Source organism: Papaver somniferum, chromosome 6 (genome assembly GCF_003573695.1).
Source record: "Papaver somniferum cultivar HN1 chromosome 6, ASM357369v1, whole genome shotgun sequence".
NCBI lineage: Eukaryota > Viridiplantae > Streptophyta > Magnoliopsida > Ranunculales > Papaveraceae > Papaver > Papaver somniferum.
The window spans coordinates 171,228,032-171,243,217 of record NC_039363.1 but is presented as its reverse complement, the minus strand read 5'-3'; positions in this window follow the sequence as shown (position 1 = coordinate 171,243,217).

The following is a 15,186-nucleotide window of genomic DNA, read 5'->3' as shown; positions in this document are numbered from 1 at the left end:
GAATTGTTGGTCGCAGGACCAAATAAAATATTAATTTAAAATACCGGCGGCTAGGCCGAGCATAATAATAATAAAGGTGTTGATCACGGGATCAACATAAAATTATTAGTGTTTGAATCTGCTCAGAATTATGTTGCTGCAGAGCTCTGGATTCGAAACCCTAATTTTGATCAATTGATGATTTATTGGGAATCGGTCACAGAGTGAAGGAGGGACTGGATACAAGGGATGAGGAGTCGACCATGTAACGCCCAGATGCTCGGATGAGCAAAATACCAAAGTCTCCTGAAGACCAGTTGGTGAAAGGATGATTAAATGCTAGTTTAATCATTTATTATAATAATGCTCGTGCGAGCGTTAGGTAGTAAAACCTGATTATGGAGAGATGAGGGACCGACCAAGGGGTCATGGAACCGGCTCTTGGTGGTCCTGGGACCAGCTGATGGTCGTTTGAGCAAACACCCAGTTGTTTGAGAAGAGTTTGGACCCAATATGAGCAATTGAGCAAATTAGGTCAAAATTATTAAAACATATGGGACCGGCTATTTGCAAGCCTTTGGGCCGGCCTTGGTCGGTCAAGGAGACATGCCCGTGTCACCATAATGTCAGTGTCTCAGTCCTGAGAGTTTCGATATTTTCTGATGCACGTTTGAGCAATATTTCGAAAAAATATGAAGGATTCAGGGTTTTGCTGAAACTAGGAAAAATTCATGAGATGATGAAAATAATTAATAAAATAAGGGATTGCAAGGTGTGGGACCGTCCATGGCTAGGGCATGGCCGTCCAGCTAACAAGCTCAGTCCCGCAACACCTTTCCCAATTTTATATAATTTTATGTATTTTCCCTGATGTGAGAGAAATATCATGAAACTGAGGAATTTCATGAAGTTAGGGAATTTCCATGAGATCATGGAAATAATAGTAAAATAATAGGGAATCATGAAGTGTGGGACCGGCTATGGCCAAGGCATGGCCGGCCGGCCAAAGGGCACGTCCAAGGCACTTTTCCTAATTTTATAATATTTTTCATGATTTTAGGGAAATTTCATAAGACCAAGGAGTTTGTTGAAACCAAGGAATTTGTTGAAATCAAGGAGTTTTCATGAGATGAGGGAAACATAAAAAATAATAATAAAATAAGGGATGTGTGGGACCGGCTAGGGCATGACCGACCGGCTAGGGGTCGGTCCCACGAGTTTTCCCTAATTTTATATTATTTTTCACGGGTTTAGGGAAATATCATGAAATCAGGGAGTTTTCATGAAACGAAGGATATTTCCTCAAATGAAGAGATTTTCATGAAATCAAGGAAAATAATGAAAATATGATAAATTGTAAAATTGGGTGTGGGACTGGCCACGACACGACGGGCCGGCCGGTAGACCCAGTCCCCTAGCGCCTCAATTAATATTTTAATATTTACTCTTTTGTTTCTATTTTGCATAGGTTCATCATTCATTCGTGTTTTGAATGCTCGTTTGCGCATTCAGGTGCTCGTTTGTGCATTATTGCTGAGTACACTTGCACCATTTTAATCAGGGCTTACTTGATAGCTGCTCAGATGCCTGTAAGTTGAATATTTATCACTAACCCATGGAATTTTGCTGGGAAGAACCACAAATTGAAGTAATGAAATATTACGAAGAATCGTAGAGTATTGTTGAATATTCAATTAACAATTATAGATAATTAACTGATGGCTCTATACTAATAGGCATGATGTCTTGGAGCATTAATTATCTGAGGATTGAGAGATATAAGCTTGTTGAAACGTCATGTCTCTCCTATATAGTCAGGGAAAACATTGTTGCATCCTGAAGACGTTGTTGCTCTATACTAGCAGGCATGCTATCTAGGAGTCGTCCAATCTTTCGATTCTATATAGAAATAATTACTGATATTGCTCAGTATTCATGAGATGTGTCGTTTCCTCAGCTGAGAGACTACACATATACATATACTTTGAGAGACAGCCTTCTCAGTCAGAGATTTTATGGCATGAGCTTTCATGCTTCAATGAGAGACATGAGCCTCAATACTCATCTGATTGCCGGATCAGGAGCATGTATAATTATGGTTTTATGATTTTAACCCTTGTCAAAAATCCACCATCTACATTAAGTCCCTTGCTTAGTGAGGGACAGTCATGTTCCTCAGTCAGCACTGAATGGTGATTTTCCAGTTACAGATAAAATAAGTAATTGAATTTAGTCATAAGATAAGACGTTACCGGATTTTGACTGAATGAGCAAACCATGGTTCGAATGAAAATCCCAGTGGTATAATAGAGCGTCACCCAACGATCATAAATCGGTGTAGAACCGCTGATTTGATGATGAGACCATTTTTGTAGATGTCTACACAAGTATTCTATTTTCAGATTATATAAATCCATCATATTGTCGAAGTTTGCACCTTGTATGATGATACACTGAAGTAGAATGCTTTGTGCACATTACAGCTACTTCGCAAGGATGTCTGACTCCCAGGAAAATGACGCCTCCAGAGACGATACATGTATGGATGAGACTTCCACTGGTGAAGAAGAAGAAGAGACTCATGGGCTCAAAAAACGTTCCAAATATAGATGATGCATTTTTCGCGGTTCAGCAGGGAACTGAAAAACGTCTTCAATCTCCAGCATTTCGCCTTCTGATAAATCCCAGGGAGGTTGTTCAAAAGAAATTAGTGACTCCTCGAGCAGCTATGCGATTTTGTCTTGAACGAGGACTTTTTCTTGCGTCCATTGTAGAATTCAAGCTTTATCGACGACCTTTAGAAAAATTCTCTGGATGGGAGAGACATATGCTGGGCTTTCCTCGTGTTAGAGCTATGTTGGATAGAGCACAGGTAACCAGGGTATCCAAACATCTGGAGATTTGTTCATTTTTCATGATGCGCGAGGTATTGTAGCTCTTATTTCTCGCTGGTGCATTCTAACTCACACCTTCATATGCAGATGGGGAGAGTTTACCATTACTTTGGAGGATGTAGTTACTTTGCTGCATCTCCCAATCACTGGTAACTTACCTGAAGAGCTTGCAGCAGAGGAAACAGCAGTTTCCAACATCTTGACAGTCGAGATGGAGAGAATTAATAAGGCGTCTGGGAAAGGTTTTTACGCCCACTGGTTAACACACTGGTGGCCACGAGATACCCCTCTTGATGAACCTGATGGTATGTTATCTATTGCTGCTTTCTTGTGTTTATGGATGTCGAGGGACGTGTTTGAAGACATCAGAACTTTGTTAAAGCCATTTGTAATCCCTTTTGCCATTAAGATGGCTCAAGGTGAACAACTTCCCATAGGTAGTCTATTCTTGGGTTCTTTGTACTCTAACCTGGACTTCTTGGTTATAGACTCCAGCGTTTCGAATGGCTTTATAAAGATTGAATGCTACGCCAATACGATATTTCTCCAAGCTTTGGTGTGGGAGCGCTTCAAGAATTATGTTCCTATTCCTCGTAATATCTTGCAAGGGCTGAATGCTAATGATTCTCGTCGTATTTTTCCTGAGAAGGATAATGCCAGGATTATGCGTTGGTCTACAAAACAACCTCAATCCAAGACACGTCTTATTGATGTGTTAGACGATGAATCTGAGTTTAATTTCCGCCCCTGGGTGCTAATTCCTTCTCATTTTTCTCAATTGAAAACTTTCAATACTGAAGAAAGTATGGCTTTGAAATTTGGTGCTGACTTGAGCGATGGAAAGAGATCCTTCATGTTGAGTTGTACTCCGGGTCATTTGATATCAGCAATATATGGAGATTTTCCAGTAGAAGAATACAACATCGATAGAGCGGCTCTTCAGATGGGTATGGATCAATGTGTTCCAACTTTTCGAAGGAGGAAACCATCAGTGGAACAACTTAAGACCTGTTTAGATCGTACACATGTGAATGGGAGTTCTTACTGGTTCCCTTGTTCTGAATGAATTACATATGTAACTCCAGGTTACATAGATTTCTGGAGTCAGCAGATTGAGTGTTTACACGATTTCGTAATGATTGGCCAACCTTTAGTGAAAGAGCCTCCTTCTGCTGAGATGATTGCTCTTCGACCAAGATTGAAACATATTTCTGGAGGTGACAAGCGAAAGACATCTCCAGGGTGTTCACCGGTATGTACCTTTTACGTAATCTTCATAAGATCAAAATAATTTCCTTTAATTACCGCATCAATTTCTTTTCTGCAGGACGGTCGTGCTGTGAGACCTCGAATTGAAGTAAACTTCTCTGAAGCAGAAACAGTCATTCACGGTGGAGAGGGCATGAACAAGAATTGCAAGTTGTTGCCTAACACCATAAAGTCCCCAGTTGTTTCTTTGGTGAGTTGTCAATACTTTTCCGCCGTGACCCTTTCTTATCCTTGTTATTAGGATCGTAAAACCAATATTCGTTATTTGGTTACAGAATTCTGCTCCATCAAGTATTGATGGTCTTCAGTTCTCTGCTGCTGGCCGGACAGTTTCTGACTTGAGTGTTGAAGAAGAGAATGATCTGAGTACTCCTTCAAATAACCAAATATGATGCTTCGTAGATAAAATAATAATTGTTTGAGAATATGTCCAGGAGGATGTCTCCATGGAAGTAGAGAGTGCTGATGCTCGTTCATCTTCGGAGAATGGAGGTAAAGAAAATTCCCAGGGTTCAAAACCGAACGAAAGTAACGATACTCTTGATGTTTACAAGGGCAATACTGATTCTCTGAACGTTTTAGAGACCACCCAAGTAAGTATTTCCCTTGCATTTTATCCATAGAAGCATAAAATTGTTGATTTATGAATAAATGAACGAGAATCCATGTGCATACACGAAAAACTTTGCGGAAATACATCACCAGAAAATTCAGAACTCAGCCTTTTAGCAAAGATGCCATAAAATCCTCGTCTGAAGTCGGATTTTCACGGTCTGCATATGTATCTTCAAGCCAGGAAAATTTCCAAGTTTTTTAAAGAAGATTTTTAAGTTTTGAGCATGTTTAGGGTCTGAAAAATGCGAAACAGTAAACTTCCATGAGACTTTCAGAACTTTTCAGACTGTACGTTTTCCAATGTTTTGATCATATCTCCTTGATCGTTCATCGGCTTGTTATGAAATTTTAACATGTTGTAGAGAACATTCATACGAAGATAATGGTATATAACTCATTCTTAGATTCCTTGTAGATTGCTCCCAGTTCGTCATCTTGTACATAGCAGAGTAAAATCTCTTCACATGAGCTTGCCGCAAAACGTGTTTTTATGACTTTCACACTATTTGTTCGTGTCTTGAGTGCATAATGATGAACCTTGATGATGTTTGACTGCTTGTATGCTGTATTTTATGATCCAATTTGGTTTCCATGTTTAGATTGCTCTAACCTCATGTAATCTTCGTATTAGGTGTTAAATACCGAAGTTGAGGATACTGAAACCAATAAGGATAATTCGAGCAGAAATGGAGTTATTTATGAAGAGACAACCATCCCTGCAATTCAAAGCCATGAGAGGGTCGTCACTGAAGTTATGGAAACTTCAATTGTTGCCACTCCGATAATAGAAGAAACCGAGCCACAAGCAGAGGAGACTGAAGAAACTGTTGCCATGACCGTAGAAGTTGCTCCAGTAATTGAGAATCATATAGTGGTGTATGAATATCCAAGTGTAGGAGTTTCTTTTGATCCCCCATTTGATTCATCACTCCCATATCATGAACTAGTTGGTGGATTCAGCGTTCCCATTGGATATGCAGGCTTGTACGAAAATATGGAGGAAGTTTGGTCACATCATTGTTAACAGGGATCCCGAGCGCGCTTATGCTTTAAAAATGCAAGTAAGTGAAGGAGGGACCATCTACACGGGACGACGAGTCTACCATGTAATTCCCAGATGCTCGGATGAGCAAAATACCAAAGTCTCCTGAAGACCAGTTGGTGAAAGGATGATTAAATGCTGGTTTAATCATTTATTATAATAATGCTCGCATGAGCGTTAGGTAGTAAAACCTAATTATGGAGAGATGAGGGACCGACCAAGGGGTCATGAGACCGGCTCTTGGTGGTCGTGGGACCAGCTGATGGTCGTTTGAGCAAACTCCATGTTGTTTGAGAAGAGTTTGGACCCAATATGAGCAATTGAGCAAATTAGGTAAAAATTATTAAAACATATGGGACCGGCTATTTGCAAGCCTTAGGGCCGGCCTTGGTCGGTCAAGGAGACATGCCCGTGTCACCGTAATGTCAGTGTCTCAGTCCTGAGAGTTTCGATATTTTTTGATGCGCGTTTGAGCAATATTTCGAGAAAATATGAAGGATTCAGGGTTTTGCTAAAACTAGGAAAAATTCATGAGATGATGGAATAATTAATAAAATAAGGGATTGCAAGGTGTGGGACCGGCCATGGCTAGGGCATGGCCGGCCAGCTAGCAAGCTCAGTCCCGCAACACCTTTCCCAATTTTATATAATTTTATGTATTTTCCCTGATGTGAGATAAATATCATGAAACTGAGGAATTTCATGAAGTTAGGGAATTTCCATGAGATCATGAAAATAATAATAAAATAATAGGGAGTCATGAAGTGTGGGACCGAATATGGCCAAGGCATGGTCGGCCGACCAAAGGGCCCGTCCCAAGGCACTTTTACCAATTTTATAATATTTTTCATGATTTTAGGAAGAAATCATAAAACCAAGGAGTTCGTTGAAACCAAGGAATTTGTTGAAATCAAGGAGTTTCCATGAGATGAGGGGAACATAAAAAATAATAATAATAAAGTAAGGGACGTGTGGGACCGAATAGGGCATGACCTGTCGGCTAGGGGCCAGTCCCACGAGTTTTTCCTAATTTTATATTATTTTTCACGAATTTAGGAAAATATCATGAAATCAGGGAGTTTTCATGAAACGAAGTATATTTTCTCAAATGAAGAGATTTTCATGAAATCAAGGAAAATAATGAAAATATGATAAAATGTAAAATTGGGCGTGGGACTGGCCACGGCACGACCGGCCGGCCGGTGGACCCAGTCCCCTAGCGCCTCAATTAATATTTCAATATTTACTATTTTCTTCCTATTTTGCATAGGTTCATCATTCCTTCGTGTTTTGGAATGCTCGTTTGCGCATTCAGGTGCTCGTTTGTGCATTATTGCTGAGTACAATTGCACTATTTTGATCAGGGATTACTCGATAGCTGCTCAGATGCCTGTAAGTTGAATATTTATCACTAACCCATGGAATTCTGCTGGGAAGAACCACAAATTTAAGTGATGAAATATTACGAAGAATCGTAGAATATTGTTGAATATTCAATTAACGATTATAGATAATTAACTGATGGCTCTATACTAGCAGGCATGCTGTCTAGGAGCATTAATTATCTGAGGATTGAGAGATATGAGCTTGTTGAAATGTCATGTCTCTCCTATATAGTCAAGGAAAATGTTTTTGCATCCTGAAGACGTTGTTGCTCTATACTAGCAGGCATGCTGTCTAGGAGCCGTCCAATCTTTCGATTCTGTATAGAAATAATTACTGATATTGCTCAGTATTCATGAGATGTGTCGTTGCCTCAACTGAGAGACTACAGATCTACATATACTCTGAGAGACAGCCTTCTCAGTCAGAGATTTTATGGCATGAGCTTTCATGGTTCAATGAGAGACATGATCCTCAATACTCATCTGATTTCCGGATCAGGAGCATGTATAATTATGGTTTTAAGATTTTAACCCTTGTCGAAAATCCACCATCTACAGAGGAGTAAGCCTTGTAGCCCACTTGTTAGACTCCAATAACCTCTTGTAATTCTGCTCCATTACCTTAGCACGAATAACATCGACAAGATCAAGTACTGGAAGCGGCTTATCATGCTTAATAACATTTTTAAAACTCTCAGCAGTATTAGATGTGTTCTCACCCCACCTTTCTCCTACAAATGCATGAGCAGCCCAATTCTCGAACGGAATCTTCATCATCCAAGAAACCACTGAATCCAACTTTAGATCACTCATACTCTTCGCAACAACATAAAAATTTTCCTTTGTTAATACAATGTAGTAATCTTCGAATAACTTGACTGCAGTTTGTATACTCTTGCCCTTTGGAAGACTTCATGTACCATATGGAATATTTCCTTTCATATGGTACAAACAGAAGGAATGTAAAGCATTTGGGAAGACTTCATGCACATGCTTCAAAAGGCCAATTCCACAATCTGATATGATGGTCAGTGGACGATCTTCACGAATAATACCCTTCAAATTTGTTAAGAACCATTGTAAACTCTCACAATTTTCGCAAGGAACAATTCCAAATGCAACTGGATAGATCTCTACAAAAACAAAAAAAACAAAAATAAGGGACCAGTAACTAGTGTCAACAAACAAAGTTGATCCATTCAGTTGGATCAACAATGGAAGTTGATTCAAAAACAAAATATAGTTTTTGGATCAACAACCACAGTTGATCCAATAAAATCTGTGTAAGCAATCATAGTTTTGGATCAACAGTCACAGTTGATCCAATAAATATGGGTAAACAATCACAGTTGGTCCAATAAATCTATGTAAAATATCACATTTGATCCAATAAGAGGTAGTTAAAGCATGAATTTCAATACAAAACCAAAAAGAAAGCAGTCTAAAGTACCCTAAGCTACATATAGTATTACGTCGCACCTCACTCGAGGGATACGCCCCCTTGTGAAAGTTAAATTCAATGTAAAATGTGAGAAAACTAAAATAAAAACTACATTTATCAACAAAATGAATGCATAATGATGGATCAACAGTAAAAAATTTAAACATACATGGATACAAAATGAAAAAGAGTAAAAGGTTAAAAGTCATACCCTGGTTACCAGTTTTGCTGCATGCAACCATAAGACCACCTTTGAACTTCCCAGTGAGAAAGGTACAATCGATAAATAGCATCGGACGACAATATTTGTTGAAACCAGTTATGTAAGCTTCATAAGCAACGAAAAACCTTTTGAACCGACGTGTCACACTATCATACTCAAAATTGACAACACTTCCAGGATTGTACTGTTTAATGGCATCTTTATACCAAACAAAATATAAATAACACTTGACGTCATCACCCCAAAAAAATTGCTTGGTGAATTGTAAACTGTGGTATGCCTGACTATACGTGAGATCGACTCCATATTCCATTCGGAGTAAATCTATTACATCAACAGCAGTCTTCTTCTTTTTCGATGCTCGTAAATCATCTGACAATATATTCTTCATAAACGATTTTCTCATCCTAACTTTTGATGGATCTGAAGAAGCTAAACTACATGAATGCTCTCCAATATATCTCTTGCATTGAAATACACCATTTGATTTGGCGAGGAGAGAGGCGTGAAACCTCCAGGGACAATTTTCCTTCTTTTTGAACTTGCACTCCACAGTGTATCGTACAAAGTCACTTTTCTTTAATTTGTATTTGCGACCACTACATATTTCATACTTTGTAACAGAGTGCTTAACTTCAACATTACCCCCAGGAAACAACTGCCCTAATCCAGTTAAGATGTTGACCCAAGCATCAGACTTCTTCGGGACCTTTTTGATCAAACACACATCATCAGTGACGTCTTCCACAACAGCTACCTCATCGCTTGAAATACAACTTGATGATGACGAAGAAGCAGGAGCAGAAGCAGAAGAAGATGATGAAGAAATAAAATCAAAACAAGTCCTTAACTGGATTTCAAACTTCACCAAGTCAATCCCTTGTGAGGTGCAGTAGTGAATGAAAAACCTCAAATCCAAATCGTGATTGATGACATTTGAATCCCTTCTACAGTGTAACCAAAAAGTATGAGGTCTTCAAGACCATAAGGCCACTTTTGTTTCACCACACTTATCATCTCCTTGACAGTAGTTGATCCTGAAACAGGATGCAAGACGGCCTAATTGCAAAATTTGAACTCTGCAACAACCATCTTTGGCCTGAAACAACCATAACATATAGTGGTGTTCAGAAAATTTGGATCAACAGTCACAGTTGATCCAACAAACATGTGTAAGCAATCATAGTTTTGGATCAACAGTCACAGTTGATCCAATAAAATCTGCGTAAGCAATCATAGTTTTGGATCAACTGTCATAGTTGATCCAATAAATATGTGTAAACAACCACAGTTGATCCAATAAAATCTGCGTAAGCAATCATAGTTTTGGATCAACAGTCACAGTTGATCTAATAAATATGTGTAAACAATCACAGTTGATCCAATAAATCTGTGTAAAATATCACATTTGATCCAATAAGAGGTAGTGAAAGCATGAATTTCGATGCAAAACCAAAAAGAAAGCAGTCTGAAGTACCCTAAGCTACATATAGTATTACGTCGCACCTCACTCGGGGGATACACCCCCTCGTGAAAGTTAAATTCAATGTAAAATGTGAGAAACCTAAAATAAAAGCTACATTATCAACAAAATGAATGCAGCTACATTACCTGCAATCTACTAAAGAAATAAAAACACAAAATAAAAACATTTTGTGTTCAGAAATTTGGATCAACAACAACAGCTGACACAAATAAACTAAAAATCATCCCAATTTTTGTATCAACAATCAAGGTTGATCCAAAATAATATCTAAATTTCATCAAAAACATAATCTGTAGTGTCTAAATTTCATCACAAACAAGATTCTTCAACATTTCAGCATAAAAACCTAAGTTGATGAGCAGATCTAAGAAAAAAAATATAAATAACAAATCAAAGTTAAAACGTACATGTTTAAAAGATGAATAAGGATCTCGAGATCAAAAATATCAACCAATCAATCTAACAGAATAATTACGAAAATCAATCTTCTCACATAAATCACGATCTCTGCAACATCAACAAAACGCTGAAATCAAAAGTAAGGAGATATAAATCTATGAGACGAACATGCAATCATCAAAAATAACTTTATAAATCTTCAAATAAACATCAACATTACCAATTTGTTTCCTGAAAACAGATCTAGTGGTTTCTGTTGATTAATAATAATTGAAAAACGGAGACAAAATCTCTGATTCTGTTGATTAAGATGAAGAATAAGAAGGAGAAGAAGAAGAATTTCACGATTCTGTTGATTAAGACGAAATCTGTTTGAAGATCTCGTCGATTCACATCAAAAAAATTCAAAAAATTTTGACGATTTTCAGCTCGTCTGAAACTCTCTGTCTCTCTGTCTCTCTCAGTTTTAATTCCCGTTTATAACTAAAATTTGATTTTCTAATAGGATATATAGTAGGGGTATATTAGGAAGTCCCTAATTTGTTGAATCTGAAGATGAGAGAAAGGAGAACTCTAACAACTGGGAAACCTAACACCTCGTGCGTGATACTAGTTGCGACTAGAGTTGATTCTCCTTTAACCTTAGGTTTTTCACGAAACCTTGTAGGTTAACGACTTAAAGACTTCATTGGGATTGTGAAGCCAGGCGCAACTATTTTCTCTGTAATTGCATGATATGATCTTGCATCTTCTATCGTGATTGAGTACTATATTATTTAATATTGGCTCGAGATTTATTCTCCGATAGGCAAGATAAAAAGTAATCACAAAACATCTTCGTCTCATCGCTTGTGATTCCACAATATCTTGTTTCGCTACCATACGATTAAGATTATTATGAGGTGATTGATATTCCTAGGCTGTTCTTCGGGAATATAAGTCCTATATATCAATTGGTCCCTGTTCACCTTGATTTATCAAAAGACGGAACAAAACTCATAGGTTTATCTGTGGGAGAAAAATTTATCTATACAATAGACTTTTCTGTGTGATACAGATTTGTTTATCAAGTCGACGACTTTGGGTCGTAGCAACACTTAGTTTTGGGTGAGATCAGCTAATGGAATCAAGTGCGTAGAGTCCTGCTAGGATTCAGAGACATATGGAACGCAACTGTACCTTAATCAGTATGAGATTGATTAGGGTTCAACTACATTCCAGCCCAAAGTTAACTTGGAGTAGGCTAGTGTCGGTAGCGGCTTAATACAGTATGGTGTTCAAATCTGGACTAGGTCCCGGGATTTTTTTACATTTGCGGTTTCCTCGTTAACAAAATTTCTGGTGTGTTATTTCATTTCCGCATTATATTTTGTTATATAATAGAAATATCACAGGTTGTGCAGTTTAATCAATTAGACAATCCAACCTTTGGTTGTTGATTATGTTGATTGACACTTGAACATTGGTCTTTGGTACCGTTCAAGTTGTTTCACATAATAATCAGGCTCACAAATTCTATCTGTTTGATTTGCTGATTACATTGTGAAACAGAGATACAACTCTTGGATATATTTCCATTGATTGAGTCTAACTGTCTAGTTGATTCTCTTGGAATTATATTGGAGTTTGTCCATACAGATTACTAAGCGAAATATTAGGTGTGGTTGTTAGACGCTTTTTCAATTGGTATCAGATCAGGCAAACACGTTTAAGACCTCATAAGTCTGTGTTTGTAGCGATCTGACTATATGGACAGTGGAGCTATATCTGTAAATGTACTGGTAGGCTAGGAAAGATGCATACAATATTAAACTGCAGGTGCACATCGTTTATAGAAGACATAGCAAATACAGGTCGATCCCACAGTGACTAGGGCGATGTAGAGTTGATTCTAAGGTCTTTCTATACTGATTCAAACGAGAAGTAACAAAAGGGAGTTTGTTGTGTGTCGATACGGCAAGATAAGTTTATGTAACACAAATTAGAAAGCAAAAATGCAAATAAAAGGGAACTAGGGAAGTTGAATCCGCCACCTAATATATGCTAATCATTTTCAGTTTCAAGTTATGTTCTTGTCCCTTTACAATGGACACCGGTGAAGGTTCAAGCCTGCCGTTTAATCCAGGGTAATCTCAGGTTGGATAACCTAATGTAAACTAAGGCATTAATCTATAGCATTAGTTGTCTGACTAAGGCACAACTAATCACATACAACTAAGGCACTACTTATGCTTGATTCAATTAAGCATAAGTTGGAGCAACAATTACACAATTTCTAACAACCTAGGATGCAAAACATACTAAGTGAAAGTTATGTAAATGGAAGCTCTAGATTAAACCCATCCTTACTCAATGAAACACAACAAGAACAATATTCAAAACATGAATAATGTAGCAGTAAATTAAGGGCTTCATCTATGCCCCGACAAAGATGTTTAGAACATAATACAAAATGAAATTAAACCTAATTTACTACTGCTAGTTGCTCCGGATAGTCCGGGCTTTTCTTCAAAATACAACTGCAACCCTATTTATACAAGATTCTCCCGAAACTATTCAATCCCATTGACAGTAATTACACAAATAGAAATCTAGGAAATTGATAGTCTTGAAACTCACCACTGATGTAGTCTACTTCATCATGCACTGTCATTGTAATGTCTTCACTAATTTCAGATGATGTCGGTGTTGAAAGGAAATCAAATTCAGACCTAATATGACAACAAAACACCCTATTTTTCACCACAGCCACCCTATTACTTTCCCTAGCTAATTGTCTAACGATGTTGACGTTGTAGAGAACTGAAAATTCAGATCTTTCCTTTGCCATTCTCACTGCTGTTGGAGACAAATTCTCCGCCCTATTGTTCCTTGAGTAACAGATATTGATATTAGGGCAAGCTTGAAATGGATAAAATAATATGAATACGAATTCGACATCAGATTGATTAGGGAAAGATGGAAAACATATGGGTTTGGGAGCTTCAGAGAGAAAGATAGGCGGTACTGGTGCAGTAGGGATGAGGCATTGTTGTCGGATGGGATAAGATTTTTGTTCTGATCTTGGAAGTGATAATTGGTGAAGGTGATAAAAGGCTTACTTGTGTGTTAGGCATTAATACCAAGTTCAAGTGTATGAGAGAATGATAGTTCTGACTTGTATTATATCTTTGTTTCTCATATGTGAACAATGTATCATCTGGCATGACCATCTTGACGTGTAAGCTTTGGAAAAGTCAGTTGATCCTCCACTTTAATCCTCCACATGCCTTCTTTTGATATCCATTTCTCATGTGAACACCATGTCCTCTCTGATCTTTCCCTTGGTATCAACCCACTGCTTTCTTGCTCACCATTTACCCAACCACCTAGAACACCAAACAAAATGAGATTATTCCGACAAAATTACCCGTTAACGGACAAAATGCGCAAAATACAAGATTTGATATAAAATGAGATATTATAACACTTGGGACGTGATAAAAGACAACAAAATGGACAATAAATATGCATTATTAGGCACCGATCACACCCCCAAACCTGAATTTTGCTCGTCCGCGAGGAAAAAAAAAACTAAGAAAACCCTACTTATACCATTGTCGTTCGTCTCTCGATTGCATTTAGCGAATGCAATAAGCCTTTTAAACCACTAAGTGTCCCTAGTGGACGATTTGAAGTCTCGTGAGGGTTTGCTTAGAACATACCCACAAAGTTATAAGACAAAATATAAGCTCAGATTCCATGAAAGTGATACCTGCATTCAGTTTTAGCTCACAACAATTGGATATGTCAATCTAGCTTTCAAAGGCACAATTCTAGCACTAGAAAAACTAAAGACAGGTGATGAGAGTGTAAAGTGTATAACCTTAGACATCCATAGAGAATGGTTTACTATAGGAAGTTATGACTGCCAATTACTAAGAGATAGTTTTTAGGCTAAGAACTGAATTCAAAGCCAAGCTAGCTGTCCGGCTTTACCAGAATTGTGAATGTTCACCTTCAAAGTTGGTGATATTTCATCTTACCCGCGTTATACATTCATGGCTACACCCTCCTTTCTTATTACAATACTATTTACAACATTGTTGATGGTGGTTTTTAGCTTAGGGTTAAAATCGTATAACCTTGCATCAGATGTGACGTCACTCTTAAAGGAAAGGGTGTTGCGAGTACTAACCTCTCCACCGACACATTTATTGAGCCGCTCAATACACTTTTATCCATAACACTCTGTAAATTTCGGCACCTCGCCAATACGAGACTCACTAAGTACTTTCATGTGTTATGTTCCCCAGCAGAACCCTTAATCGGTATGGCGTGATGGATTTATGTTCACTCGCAGCGGAGTGGAATGAACCTCCAAGTACCAAAGTTAAGGCCATTGCACGAAATGGTCAGACAGAAAGCACACTGCATTCTGTAGATAAAGATTTTTGTATGGCAGCATACAAAA